The sequence below is a fragment of the Humulus lupulus genome, chromosome 7, assembly GCF_963169125.1.
Source record: "Humulus lupulus chromosome 7, drHumLupu1.1, whole genome shotgun sequence".
NCBI lineage: Eukaryota > Viridiplantae > Streptophyta > Magnoliopsida > Rosales > Cannabaceae > Humulus > Humulus lupulus.
In genome coordinates this window covers 7,092,840-7,109,234 of record NC_084799.1, presented here as the reverse complement: position 1 = coordinate 7,109,234, position 16,395 = coordinate 7,092,840, and positions in this window count along the sequence as shown.

The window sequence follows — 16,395 nt, the reverse complement described above, 5'->3', positions numbered from 1 at the left end:
CCTTTTTATATGCGTGAAGGATCACGTGTAGAAGGCTCTTGGATGGCCCTGATAAGGGATCCGAGGCCTTCCACTCGAAATACGAAACGACGGCTGGGCATAGGCTAGGCCATTAAATGCGGTTCTCGTAAGACGTACTGTCACCACCCACGGTGTGCCACGTATCAGGCGCCTGCATAAAGAGTGGAATGCGAAGAGTTGTGGGGAAGTCTAAAAGCCCCTGCTGTGGTCTTATATACGACGTCATATACCACGAGCAGGAGCTTGGGGGGCAGATGTACGCCCTGTTTTTCCCACGGGCTGATTAGCAGGCCGAGCTTCGGACTAATCATGGTTAGTCCATAAACATCCCCCAGGTCGGAGCTCCCGTCTTGAGGTCGTACCCCCCTTAGCTCGAGGAATCCTCAAGGACTCGCCAAGATTCCCAAGACTGGAGCAAGGGATTTGAAGGCCGAAGGTCGGGTCAGATGCACAGCTCGTGGTACGAGCTAGATATGGAGGCTATGACCCCTTGTAAAGTCAACACACGCAAGATAAACGTGCATATATCTGACATCACGTGTCCGATATCTCCCTGACTTCTCAGACACGCTGTAGGAACGTGCGTATTCAGACACCCACGGCTGGGTTGGGCCGTGCGGCCCATTATCTCCTTACCTATCGATTTGACCATACTTATGTGTCAGGTTTAGGAATTAATCATGAATGTCACAGAGTTGATATGACAAATAAGAAGGTCACGGGATGACCTCCTTACCAACTTCCAGGTGCCTTCTCCTATAAATATGGAGACCCTGGGAGTTGATAAGGGTTGGAAAAAATAGTCTCTAGATGGATATACTTTGTAACCAAATACCCAGAATATATCAATAATATTGACCAGTGGAGTAGAAGGATTTTAACCTTTGAACCACTTAAAAACGTGTCTTGAATCACCTATTTCATTCACTAAGATCTTATATCTGTTACGGTTCTACATTCAGCACTAATCCCTTCCTCTCTTTCTCTTAATTACCTGTTGCCGAAGAACCGCGTCAACAAACTCAAATTCAAGAAATCTTCTTATCATTTTTGCTGCAATCTTTGGCATTTTCGGCGATCTGCATCTTTGGTATACAATCAAGAAACAAGGTATGCAAAAATCATCTTCTCTCTCAGTTCTAATCTATTGTCATTTTCTTCTATTTCAACATATTAATTTCCTAAACCTACTAATAAATGTACATTGATTGAACAAAAATACACAAAACAAAAACTCTGAAAATTTTAGATTCGAACTTGTCTTTTCTATAATAAAATCATTTGATATTTGTGTGAATTTTAATTGACAAAACATTCAGTAACAACAAGGTAACCAGCTACCTTGAAAATCAGTCAATATGTTCAATTAAGTGTTTCAGTAGGGTACGCGATTACAGATTAAGGTAACCATCTACCTTAATATATTCAATTCTATTATATTGGCATCTTCTTCTATTTCAAAACTATTGATTTCCTAAATGTTCTACATAAATCTATTTTGTTTGCATAAAAATTCGAAGTTATTTTTTAACTATTATCTTGAATATAATGATAATAGTGATGATCATGATGTGCTTTCTAAAAACACAAACAATTTATAAACTAAAACATTTAAAAAAATTATTTAAACCTACTGATATATGAACATTGGTTGATCAAAAGTAGACAATAAACAAGAACTATGAAAATTTTAGATTCTAATTTGTCTTTTCAATAAAAAATCATTTGATATTGGTGTGAATTCTAACTACCAAAACATTCAGTAACAACAAGGTAACCAGTTACCTTGAAAAAGAGTCAATATTTTCAATTAAGTGTTTCAGTAGGGTATGTAATTACAGACTAAGGTAACCAGTTATCTTCCTCAGTTACAACCAACTAACTCCTTAAAAATTTGCCAAATTTTGCAGGTATGGACAATACTACTTCTCTGGTTCAATTTGGAGGCAAGTGGAATGAAAAAAATGAGTACGAAGGGTACACAATGACTAGGATATTGATTCCACCAAATTGTTCTCTTGACAACTTGGTGAATTTGATAAAAGATGAGATAAAGGAAACAAGAGCAACTATTGAAGTTTATTATCAAGTAGCTAAAGGAACACTACCAATGAAGGTTGAAACAGACAATTCAGTGTTGTTCTACATGGAAATAAAGAAAAAAGTTGCTGCAAAAATAACAGACTTCCCATTGTGTGTCACTATAGTTCAAGAATCAAGCAATGAAAATAACCTTCTTCAACTAGCAAATCAAAAAGCTACAACAAAATAAATGGAGGTGGGGACATTATTAATGCAAGTAAACAAAATTTCCATCAATGAACAAATGTTACTTGAAGAAGGAATGTCAAGCACAACAAATGAGGGCATCAATGTGGCATACATACCTCACCTTGCTGAAGAAGTAGATGATTTAATAATTGAAGACAATACAAAAAGAAAAAAGAAGTTGGAGGAAATCCAAATAGTAATATCTGATTACAGAGTCAACACAATAAAGCAAGGACAAATTTACAAGGACAAGAACACAATCAAATCAGCTCTTAGCTACTATGCCATGCTACATAACTTCCAGTTCAAAACAAAAAGATCAGAACCAAGAGAGTATCTGGTTACCTACGCATATGACACATGCAGCTGGTTTGTGAGAGCATCTAAGTACAGAAATAAAAATTTATTCAAGGTACGAAAATGCATTCCAAATCACACTTGCTTTGCTGAAATTGTTATGGAGGACCATAGGCAAGCAAAAAACATCGTAATTGGGGAATTAATAAAGAATAAGCGCAAGTCAATCAAAAGAAATTATACTCCAAATGACATCATGAATGACATGAATGGTGACTTTCGAGTAACCATGGGATACACAAAAGCATGGAGATCAAGAGAAAAAGGTTTGCGTCTAGTAAGAGGGAACCCCGATGATTCATATCAAAAGTTGCCAATGTATATTTACATGTTGAAGCAAGCAAATCCAGGAACAATAACACACCTACTCACAGACAAGGAAGATAGATTCAAATACCTATACATAGCTTTCTCTAACTCAATCAAAGGTTGGAGATACTTGAGGCCTATAATTGTTGTTGATGGAACTTTCTTGAAAAATGCACACGATAGTACCCTATTTTCAGCATCAACGTTAGATTCAAACAACAACATTTTTGTCTTGGCTTTTGGAATAGCAGGCTCTGAAAATGATAACTCTTGGCTTTGGTTATTCTCCAAACTAAGAGACACGTATGGAGAACTTGAAGGTATGATAGCTTCAGTTATATATTCTGGTTTACATAGAAAAAGGAAATGGTTAACCAAACCCAATACAAAAATACATGTTATTTCTTTTAGTATCTTATAAAAGTAACTGGTTACCTTCACAGATTGGCTATTGTTTCTGACAAACACAAGAGCATAGGCAATGCAGTACATATAGTGTACCCAAATGTTTTCCATGGAGCTTGCATGTTTCACTTGCTCAATAATTTGAAAAGCAAGTATGGAAGCCATGGAGAAGAGCTACAAATGAATTTCATTGCAACAACAAAAATAGAATGTGAACACTACATGAAAGGCCTTGATAGACTTGACAGACGCATTAGACCCTATTTAGAGAAAGGCAAGTATGAAACTTGGGATAGATCATACTAACCAACAAAAAGATACACCATGATGACATCCAACATCGCAGAATCGCTCAACGCCGCACTAAAAGCTGCAAGAAATTTCCATATTGATACCTTGGTTGAATGCCTTAGAAGTTTGGTTCAAAAGTGGGTTTGGAACAACTCAAATAATGCAAACGGAACATTCACAAAAGTCTCTACAACAACAAAAAATGAGTAGAGACATGAGATTGTTTCGAAAATGAAGTATGAGGTATGCAACTAAACTTATTCTTACTATGCTTTAATTTGTTAGTGGATGGTAACCAGTTACCTTGCGTAACAAAAAAAAAAAAACAATAAACTACACAGAGGGGGAACATGTTACCTTCAACGTTAATTGTACATAGAATGTTTATTATTTTATTCTAATTCATGACAAAAATATTTTTAGGTCTTGCCTTTCAACCCAATAGAATATCAAGTTCGTGATGAAAAGTGGACTAATTTCACAGTAAATATACACAATAGAACATGTACTTGCAATAGGTTTCAAGAAGATGAAATGCTTTGTGGGCATGCAGTAGCTGTAATTGCAAAGAGAAACTTGGGAGTGTATGATTACTGTTCAAAGTTTTACAAAATAGAAACGTTGAAAGCATTGTATAAAGAAAATGTTCATCCTTTGCCCCATAAAGATGAATGAAATCTCCCATAACACTTAGACATAGTGGTGGTCCCTCCAAAGGCAACAATCCCTACAGAAAGACCAAGAAAGAAAAGAATAAGATCAAGAGGGGAACCAAAAGTAATAATCACCTGTGGGAAATGTGACCAACCAGGACATAACAGGAAGACTTGCAGGAATCCACCAATTGACAAGGCAAACAAGCAGAAAAAGCAAAAGACATAACTTGATATATTACAACAAAACAACCCTATCATAGCTTTATTCATTAAAGGAGTGACTTTCATATTCATAAATTTTTATTGAGTATTATAATAAGTCTGTTACAAATTCAAATACATTGAATGATTACACAAGCATATAAAAGCCCTTCTAGAATAAATTGTTGGTTTTTTGCTGCCTGTTATATATTTATTCCACCAACACCCGAAAAACATGTTTTTTAAAAATTAAACATAACATTCTAGGTAACCAGTTACCACTTTGTATATAACATGAGGATCCAGCTGGGTACCTGATTATTATATCCCAGTTGCTTTGTATATCCCAGTTGTTTTTAAAAAGTTATATATTTATTATATATAATTATTAAACGTGAAATACATAAAAAAAAAATAAACAAGAAACTAGGTACTTTGCTATGACATTTGACACAAAAAAAAAAAAAAAAAGAATAGCAAAATCATCAAGCACCAAAAGTAACCGGTTACCCCTTGTATATAAGATGAAGACCAAACTAAGTACCTGGTTACCATTAAAATATCTCACTTGCTTTAAAAAGTAGAATATGTATTGTTTACCGAGTTTTTCAGAAACTAGAATTATAAAATATAAGAGAGCTTAGAAAGAAAGTATTAGAAATTATCACACAAGGAATTTTACGTGGTTGGGGTGTTAAAGAACCTTAGTCCACGAGTCAATTGTATTAGAGCTTTTAAGAGCTTTAGTAATGAGGTTTCTCTGAATTTGAGCAGAGTGTATGCTTACAAGAGAAAAATTGGATCCCTTCCACAGTGCACAACTGTTCTTATTTATAGGCAGTTGAGTGCTCTGGGTTTGGGCCAGACTAATCCGGGCCCAATAGGAGTATAAACATCATTTGCTCGCTGATGGAGGCTTAATACAAATGATTTTACTAAGTAGAACACGCTAATCAGGGCCCATTGGGCCGGCCCTAGCATAACCACACCACAAGGCCGACAACAGTACGTAGCTCTAGTTTGGTTCGCATGGACTTTTAAGGAGATCCGGGGGACAAGATATGTCAGAGTAGTGGTGGTACGTTTTTGGAATAACGGCATACATTTCGTATGTAACCTCTTCTGCAGGTTAGTTATGGGGACAAAATTCCATGTTTCTTGGGGCGATGTCAGTATCAAGGATAGCTTATCGCGGCTAACCCGGTCGCCAGGTCCGGGTTTGTTTACTAACATCCCTCTTCATTTACCAAGATCCTGGTTCGTTTACCAGGATCCAGGGACGTCTGCTGTCGTCCCGGTCCATTTTCACACTTGGAGGCACATCATACGAAGAGTCTGGGAGAATGAAACATGCCAACCTCACGACCCCCTCTTTCATTCCGGAACAATGTTTGAGTTGTGTCGATATTTGGGTTGCCGGGACTCATCTCCTCCCCATGTATTGGGCCCGATCTGGGCCTTAGGTCCCTTCAGGATGGCCCATGTATTGGAGGGGGCTATGAACCAGCGAGAAGATGCTAGGGAAGCCCTGGCCAAGGAGGTTGCCCAAGCCAAAGTGGATCGCGAGGAGGTCACCTGGGTTCGGTTCCAGCTTGAAGAAACTCTGTCCCAGAAGGAAGCTGACCACAAAAAGCTGGTGGACAGTCTGGAGGCGAAACTTCTTCGTGTTCGGGGCTCTGGGACATTGTCTAAGATCCTTCTGGAGGCAGCCGAAGCCTAGTTTCACCAGGATCGGGAAAAGATCACCACTCTTGATTCTCAGGTCCAGGCCCTGGATAGTCTGTTTCAGCAAGAGGTGAAAATGCACGAGGAGGCCTATGTCAAGGGAAAGAGCAGGCGGATGCCTTATTGGAGGCCACCTTCGACGAGGATTTCTACATGGCTTGGCTCCAAGACAAGAACATGAACCTCCTACTTTACCCTGATCCCGCCGCGAAGAGAGCTGAGTTCAAGGCTAAGGAGAAAGTTGGCGTGGAGCCCTTGGCCGAGAAGAAGACAGATGGGGCCAACCCGGAGGCATCAGGACACGGCGAAGCCTAGGCCCGGGTCTTTTACTTGTTTTTCTTTCTCTTTTTTTTTCTTGTAACACTTTTATGGATGCGGGTGAGTCCAAGACAATTTTTATGTGTATCTATTTTTTCTTTTGCACAAGTTTTTCCCGTTTCATCTGTTAGAATCTCACCAAGTGTTTTACAACTTTGCATGAATGAGTCGAATGTTTAGTCCTAGTTCCAATGGCTGGGACCATTGGAGAAAAGTTGTAGAAAACGTTTATCTCATCTGGGGAACCACGTTCGGTTCTCTATGGCCTGGAATGAGTCATCCCAACTTTATAATACGGGCTCCAATGGCCTGTACCGTCAGAGATCTCCTTTTAGATTTTAACTTATTAACTCGCTTTAATCCTGTTGTTCAAGTTCCAACGGCCTGGGCCACTAGAGAGTTAACAACTATCACCAAATTTGTTTGTCCTGATTCTAGTGTTCAGGTTCCAACGGCCTGGGCCATCAGAGATTAGTTGATCAGCTTATTTTAGACCTATGGGTAAGGTTCCCACGTTCTGGGTTGTTTATAAGACTGATTTTAGATAACTCATACCTAGGACTCACGTTCTAATGGTTTTGGGCCATTATGGCGAAGACGTGGACATGTATCTAGTTATTTGGGACCATGTTCAATCAACCGATTTCCAGGTCCTGGACCATGCATGTCCAAGCAGAGACTAGGCTTGAGCCTTGCATTATATCGGGTCTGCACCCCCCGGACCATGTAGTCCGGGTTAGGACTAGGCCTTAGCCTTGCATCCTTTCGGGTGTGTGCCCTCTGGGCCATGTAGTCTGGGTTAGTACTCGGCCTTAGCCTTGTGTCTTTTCGAGTTTGTACCCCTGGGCCATGTAATCTGGGTTAGAACTAGGCCTTAGCCTTGCGTCCTTTTGATTGTGTACCCCCGGACCATGTAGTCCAGGTTAGGACTAGGCCTTAGCCTTGCGTCCTTTCGGGATTGTACCCTCCGAGCCATGTAATCTGGGTTAGGACTAGGCCTCAGCCTTGCATCCTTTTGTTAGTAGTTGGGTTTCTGCTACCCCCAGTCTGTACGGTCCAAACTGGGACTAAACTTTGTGTTTTGAATCCTATTTTTTTTGTTCCCGAACTTGTTCGTACGAATGGTTACACCCCCCCCCCCCCCAAGTGAGCGAAGAGTAGTCTTGGGTCACTTGTTTGTGAAGACGGACACAAACTTTCATTTTTTACAATATTCCTTTATGATGTTTTGTACACACCATTTTCATTAAATAAGAAACCGCCCTAGGGCATACATTGTTTAAAAGAAAAATTAAAAATAGGAACATGCCCTCCTAACTGTTGATAATACTTACGGAGGTGTTCCACATTCCAGGCCCTTGGGACCTCTGTTCCGTCAAGTCGCCTTAAGCGATACGTTCCTGGACACACTTTATGTTGGATTTCGTATGGCCCTTCCCAGTTTGGGCCTAGAACTCCCCCTCCTGGTTCTTGGGTTGCAGGGAAGACTCTTCTCAGGACCAGATCGCCGGTTTCAAACCTTCGGCTCCTAACTTTAGAGTTAAAATTCTGAGCAATCTTGCCTTGGTACATCTTCAGCTGAACTTGGGACTCTTCCCGGATCTCTTCAATGAGGTCTAAAGATTCTTGGAGTAAGGCGTGGTTCTGGGCGGGATCATATGTGTCCCGTCTATGGGACGGGACAGCTGTTTCCACTGGGATGACTGCTTCGCATCCATATACCATGGAGTAGGGAGTCTACCCAGTAGACGTTCTTTCGGTGGTCCGGTATGACCATAATATGCGGGACAGCTATTTCGACCACTTGCTTTTGCAGGCTTGAAGCTTTTTCTTCAATGTTCCCTTCAAGATCTTGTTCACGGCCTCTGTTTGCTTGTTTTCTTTAGGCCTGGCGACCATAAAGAAGCTTTTGATGATGCCATGCCTTTCACAGAAATCAGTGAAGTGGACGCTGTCAAATTGCTTCCCATTGTCGGACACGATCTTGTAAGGGAGGTCATATCGGCACACAATGTTGTTGATGACGAAGTCCAGGGCCTTTTTTGAGGTGATGGTGTTCATGGGTTCTGCCTCGACCCACTTGGTGTAGTAATCGATGACCACGATGGCGTATTTCACACCACCCTTCCCGGTCGGGAACCATCCTACTAGGTCGATACCCCACACCGCGAAAGGCCAGGGACTCATCATCGGGGTTATTTCCGTTGGAGGGGCTCACAGGATCTTTGCGTACCTTTGGCATTGTTTGCACTTGCGTACGTAATCGACACAGTCCTTCTTCATGGTTGGCCAAAAATATCCTTGTCTTAGGATTTTCTTGGACAAGCTGAGTCCGGCTGTGTAATCTCCGCAAAAACCTTCGCGTGCCTCGTGTATGATTGCACTCATTTCGATACCGAATACGCATCGGAGGTATGGCATGGATATCCCTCTGCAATAGAGTTTACCTTCCATCATGACGTATTTGGGGGCCTGGTATTGAAGCTTCCTAGCCGCTGCCCTGTCCGCGGGCAACCCCTCGGTTGTTAGGTATTGGATGATAGGTTCCTTCTAGGACGTGGTGCGAGAAGATGATTGATCGGGATAAGCCCGAAGAGCTCCACTTCAGGATCTGTGGCCAGCTTTGCCAATGTCTCTGTAAATACATTTTGCTCCCTGGGGATCTAGCGGATGGAATACTTCTTAAAAGATTGAAGCAGCTCTCGAGCTTGTGCCACATAAGCAGCCATATTTTCCCCTTTCATTTGGTATTCCCCCGAGATTTGTCTTACAACTAATTGGGAATCACTATAGACCTCCAGACTTGCTTCCCCTACTTCTCAAGCCACACGCAATCCGGCCAACATGGCCTTGTGCTCAGCCTCGTTGTTCGATGCATCGAACAAGAAACGCATGGTACTTTGCAATTGGTGTCCTTATGGTGACACTAAGATGATCCCGACCCCCGCTCTGTTTTTTTTCAAGGGCCCATCTACGAAAACCTTCCATAAGGGTGTTGTAGGATCGATGGGATCATCATCTTCAGTGATCCCGGTGCACTCCACGATGAAGTCGGCCAGGGCCTGCCCCTTGATAGATATTTTAGGGACATACGTAATGTAAAACTGACTCAGTTCCATGGCCCACTTCAGGAGTCTCCTTGATGATTAAGGTTTTTATAGCACTTGCCGTAAGGGATGGTTGGTCAGTGGCATGGGCTTGAAAGTAAGGCCTAAGCTTCTGGGATGCAACTAGTAATCAAAATGTCAATTTTTCGATTAGTGGGTATCACGACTCTGCACCTAATTACCTCTTGCTTACGTAATAGACTGGGAGTTGGGCCTTCTCTTCTTCCCGAACGAGCGTGGCACTGATGGCGTGTTTGGTCACAGCCAAATAGAGGTACAACGACTCTCCATCCATTGACTTTGCTAAGATTGGCGCTCGGGCCAAATTCTCTTTCAGTCTCTGGAAAGCCTCTTCGCATTTGACAAACCATTCAAACCTTAGGCTTCCCTAGAGGATGTTTAAGAACGGGATGCATTTGTCTGTGGCTTTCGAAACAAAACAGCTCAGGGCGACTATTCGCCCTGTCAAGCTATGAACGTCTTTGTGCTTCCGTGGCAAGGGCATGTTGATCAATGCTTTGATATTGTCTGTGTTGGCCTCTATTCCCCTGTAGCTTACTATGAAGCCCAGGAACTTCCCGGATGCCACACCAAAGGTGCACTTCTTGGGGTTCAATCCCATACTCCCGAATGATGGCGAATGCTTCTGCCAGATCATCGGGGTGTCCTCCAGGAGGTTTTGGACTTGACCAGCATGTCTTCTATATAGACCTCCATATTCCTTCCTAGCTGGGCTCAGAACATTCTGTTGATGAGCCTTTGATACGTGGCTCCGACAATTTTAAGTTCGAAGGGAATAACAATGTAGCAGTACACCCTCTTGTCGGTCTGGAAGATGGTGTGTTCCTGGTCTGCTACATGCATTGAGATATGGTTGTAGCCTGAATAGGCATCCATGAAGCTCAAGATCTCGTATCTAGGTGTTGCATCTACCATTTGGTCGATCCGTGGTAGAGGGAAACAATCTTTGGGGCAGGCCTTGTGGAGGTCTGTGAAGTTGATGCAAGTTCTCCACGTCCCGTTTGGCTTGGGCAACAGCACTGGATTGGCTAGCCACACGGGATACAAAGCTTCCCGAATGAAGTTGATTGAGTATAACTTCTCAACTTCTAACTTGAGGGCCTCTGCCCTTTTCGCCCCCCAGAGGTCTTCGTTTTAGCCGGACCGGAGTAGCGCCCTTGTCAATGTTCAAGGCGTGGCAGATGATGTTGCGGTCTATCCTGGTCATATTCGAATGAGACCAGGCCAAGATTTCCTGGTTCTCCTTCAATCAGGCGATGATGGTGGCCCGGACCTCCGCATTCAGGTTCTTCCCCACTTGGATTACCTTTGTCGGGTCGGTGTCGCTGATGCACACCTCTTCAATTTCTTCTATGGGCACCAGCACATGGTCCGCCTCTATCTGCGGATCCAGTTCGTCCTCCTCCCGGACCATCCTTCGTTCTAGGGGAGGAGGCGTGACTGGATCGACGTTTTCCTCCTCAAGAGGTTCTTCGCAGACCATATAAATAGGTCGAGCGGATACATGGTAATATTTTCGGGCGCTCTTTTGGTCTCCCCAGATCGTTCCTACCCCTCTGTTGTCGCATGGGAACTTCATACATAGGTGGTGGATAGAAGTGATGGCACCAAAATTGACTAGTGCGGGCCCAACAAAGATGACGTTGTATGCAGTGGGGTAGTCCACCACTACGAACGTTCAGAATTTGAACGAGCCTTGGATCTCGGTCCCCAAAATCACGGGCAATTAGATCTTCCCCATTGGGAGTATTGAATCTCTGTTGAACCCAAAGATCTGAGTCGGGCACAAGGCCAGATCTGCCTCAGTCAAGCTAATCGCGACGAAGGCTGGCTTAAACAAAATGTTGACGGAGCTTCCGTCATCCACCAATACTCGGGACACCATCTTGGTAGCGATTTGGGCATCGATGACCAGAGGATCATGATGCGGGAAGTGGACGCTCTGGGTGTCTTCTTCTGTGAAGGTGATGGGGAGGTTCATCAACTTCGGGCGTTGAGCCGGGGCTTGGACCAAGGCGCATACCTCTTGGTCATGGTCAAGCTCGCTAAGGTACCGCTTTTGATCATTCCGGGATGGTCCCCCCTAGTGCGGCCCGCCCGAGATGGTGGCTACATGACCATCTATTCGTGGGGGCGCGACTCCGAAGGGGAAATGCATCCCGTGCCTGGGTGCCTGCACAATTGGTACGATCCAGACGCACCCAGGACCGCGAGTTGTCTGGGAGGCGCTAGCAGCCCCAGAACACCCACGGGCATCCTGACCCACTGGTGGAGATGTCCCAGCTTGATCAGATTCTCAATCTCGTCTTTCAACTGATGACATTCCTCAGTTGAGTGACCCACGTCTTTGTGATACGCACACCTCTTGTTAGTGTCGCTCGAGTTCTTTCCCCCTTTGAACATGGGGGTGGGTTTTCGATAATGAACCATCCTCTCTATGGCCAAGTATATGTTTTCCCTGGTATCCACCAAGTTGGTGTACTTTGAGTATTGGGGCTCATAACCCCTCTTGCCTTTATTAGAGGGCTCAGATCGGTTCTATCCTTTCCCCGCTCTTTTCCCCCGGGAGGGGTTTACGCTTGCTTATGTTCCCCTCATCTGGAACGGTTGGGCCCCACCGGGAGCAGCACTGTATCTGAATGGTGCCATCCTATATCCAGAAAATTGGGTGGACTAGGCTGGCGCATATCCTGAGGACGTAGGACCGTAGACTGTTGGGGCTGCAAAATTCATTCCAGGAGTACCCGTCGATCCCGGCGCCACCGGGGGTGTCGAATAGTGTGGGGCGGATATTGTATTCCGTACCTGGGAAAAGTTTGAACACTCGGCAGGGGAGCCAGCTGCCATCCGAATGCCTAGATTCAGACCTCCTCCTAGTTGATAAAACCTTGTGCCCTCCTTATGAATTCTTTTAGGGTGGCTGCCTTACTGCGCTGCATGTCATCCCAGAGAGGTGAACCGGCTCGGATCCCGGACTATAGGGCCATCAGGCGCTCCCCATCGTACACCTTGGTTTTTGAGGCCTCTTCCGTGAAGCCCTAGATGTAGGCCCTCAGAGTCTCCATGGGGAGCTATTTAATGTTACCGAGGGCGCTGATCTACATGTCCATCCTCATGGCGGCCAAAAAATGCTTGCGGAACGCCGACTGTAGCCTGGACTAGGACTGGATAGATCCGGGCTTGAGCCTCTTCCACCACTCTTCTACGGGTCCATCTAGAGTGATAAAAAAACAGAGGCATTTTTCGTTATCACAGACATGGGCTACGTTCATTAACCGTTTGTAGCGGGAAAGATGGTCGCTGAGGTCTATATTCCCGGTATAAGTAGGCAAGTTTGGAATTTTGAACCCCTTAGGAAGCACCACGTCCAGGATGTGTTTGGCGCATGGTTCCTTTTCCTCTTCCTTAGAATCAAAACCACCTCCCTCCTGTTTACGGACTAGACAGTGTGTGACTTTCTTTAACGCAGCCAGTTGTTCCATGAACTGTCGGGGCATTCCATCGTCCAGTGGGACCCTCTCGTTCCTCCTGTTGTTAAGGTTATTTCTCAGGTCCCACCCTCGGGGTCAGATCTTCTCCTTATAGGCCTGCTCCTTTCGAGCGTTTAGCCCGTCGCGTAGGTCCATTCGGGACGTGTCGTCCCCTGAACTAGCGGCGTTTGGCTCGTTAGTTCACTGGCATCCTCGGTGATTTTTATTCACAGAGGCGCTGGGATGGAAATGTTGTTCCCATCCAGTCTGTCTAGGGATAGCCCGAGGCCTATTACCCTGCGGGTGCATCCCTTATGAATCGATTGGGTGATCCCGTCCTGGGATGGGACGCACCCTCTCTTTCGTAGGGAGCAACCCTGGGTTGGCCCCAGTTTTCGGAATGGGACGAGTTTTCCTCTGAGGGTTTGCTTTTCCCACAAGATCAACTGCTTTGCTTTCCCTTTTTCTTTAGCTGGGTTAGAGGGGTCGTATCCGGGATCTTTCCCCGGAGGAGGGATCAGCCTCGCATTTTCGGGCGAGTGGCTTCTTTCTGTTCAGCTATCCTGGCCTCTTGGTCCAAGACTTGTTGCCTCAGTTTGATCACCTCCGGGTCCTCCTGGTCGGGGTCTACTTCTTCTGGGATTACAGGATCCTTAGATTCATGATTGTGGTATTCCCCTTCATTTCCCTCATCTTCCTCGTAGTAATCTTCCTCGCAATCTACCCCATCTTCATAGTTCTGGGACTAGTTAGGCTGGGGCATTTGATAAGGTGTATCCTCAGATTGATTTTGAAGGAGAGGTTGATTGGGCAGTGGCTCTCCATTGCCTTGTTCTTGGTGAGTAGGGTTGAATGTAGTATGTCTCATGTTCACCATCGTTATAGATATTTGATATCTTCTTCAAAAAGCTTTCTTCGGCTCTCAATGAAAGCACCAAAATGTTTACCGAGTTTTTCAGAAACTAGAATTATAAAATATAAGAGAGCTTAGAAAGAAAGGATTAGAAATTATCACATAAGGAATTTTACGTGGTTGGGGCGTGAAAGAGTCTTAGTCCACGAGTCAATTGTATTAGAGCTTTTAGGAGCTTTAGTAATGAAGTTTCTCTGAATTTGAGCAGAATGTATGCTTACAAGAGAAAAATCGGATCCCTTCCACAGTGCACAAATATTCATATTTATAGGTAGTTGAGTGCTCTGGGTTTGGGCCGGACTAATCCGGGCCCAATAAGAGTATAAACATTAAGTAGAACACGCTAATTAGGTCACATTGGGCCGGCCCTAGCATAACCACGCCACAAGGCCAACAGCAGTACGTAGCTCTAGTTTGGTTCGCATGGACTTTTAAGGAGATCCGGGGGACAGGATCTATCAGAGCAGTGGTAGTACGGTTCTGGAATAACGATGTACATTCCGTATGTAACCTCTTCTGCAGGTTAGTTATGGGGACAAAATTCCAAGTTTCTTGGGGCGATGTCAGTATCAGGGACAACTTATCGCGCCCAACCTGGTCGCTAGGTCTGGATTCATTTACTAACATCCCTCTTCATTTACCAAGATCCTAGTTCGTTTACCAGGATCCAGGGTCGTCTATTGTCGTCCCGGTCCATTTCACACTCTGAGGAACTAATATCCTTATCGCATTCCGGGCACATCATACGAAGAGTCTGGGAGAATGAAACATGCTAACCTCACGATCGTCTCTTTCATTCCGGGACAATGCTTGGGCTGTGTCAATATTTGGGTCGTCGGGACTCATCTCCTCTCCATCTATTGGGCCCGATTTGGGCCTTAGGTCCCTTCAGGGTGGCCCATGGACTAAATGTACGGACTCGAGAAGGGAGGGAGGAAACAGGGATAACATGTATAATATATAATTATTAAACATGAAATACAAAAAAAAAACAAGAAACTGGGTACTTTGCTCTAACAATTGCCACACAAAAAAAAAAAAAAAGCAAAAACATCAAGCACCAAAGGTAACCAGCTACCCTTTTGTATATAAGATAAAGACCAAACAAAGTACCTGGTTACCATTAAAATATCCCTAAAAACTAAGTAAATATAGACATATAAACAACACAAAAAAGATCTAAAGATATATAAAATAGTCTTAAGTAACCAAGGTCTTACAATAGTAGCAATTTAACATAGACAAATATCCAACTAACTATTGGTCATCATTTCAAAAAGTCAAATATCCTTTCCAAAAGCTGATCTGGTCTGGAGTATAAAAAAAATAAAGAAAGTCAAATATCATTTCCTAAAGCTTCCTAAAAACCTATGCAGCAGTCTTAAGTAAACCTATGCAGCAGTCTTCCTCCTCTTCTACCTCATGTCCAAAAGCTTCTCACTAAACTCATCGTGTAGAGTCCAAGAACTTTACTTAGCTAATTGTTTAGTGGTATTATAGTATGTTTAGTGTTATCTTTGTTACTATGGATTTTGGTTCAGACCGGGAATTATTTGGACACTCATAGTAGTACTTATAGATTTTCTAAGTTTAACCTATAGTTTAAGAATATTAAGTATAACCTAAGTTTTGATTAATGTGACTGATATTAAGGATTATATTTACTATATTATAAGGTTTAGACATCAACCAATAGGATTTTAAGCACATGTTATGAATGGTGATTTAAGGATTAAATATTTTTGAGGATTAAATATAATAAGGAGTAAAGTTTGAATGTTATAGGGTCAGTCAGCAGTTTTGAGTACGTTGAGGGCTTAGTCAAGGCTGTTTACTCCATTCAAACTTAGCTAAAAATGTGTAATTTTGTGTTTAAATATTCAGCGTGTGCCGATATATCGCAGCTATAGGGGGCGATATGTCGCAGCACGTAGATACGGAAAACACGAAACGATGCACGGTCGCCTCGGGCATACTGGCCCAGGTGATATATCGCCTACAGGGGGCGATATATCGCCTCCTTCAGCATGGATTCAAACTCTTTTGAATTCATTTCCTTTCAGCCATTCAAACTCCTTCAACAGTCCAGCATCTTTTGAACGAGTCTTCAGCCTCTGCTGAACGATTATTCAAATGATTTTCACCTAAAAAGCCATTATTTTTATTCAAGTAAAATCAAGATATTTTAATTCCCAAACTCTATAAATAGGACCTAGTACCCAGCCATTATTCACCATTTGCTCTAAGTTCAGAAGCTGCTAGTGTTAAGTGAGTGTGAGAATGTAAACACCTGGTTTGGGGAAAAACTATAAGCTTAAACATCATAAGCT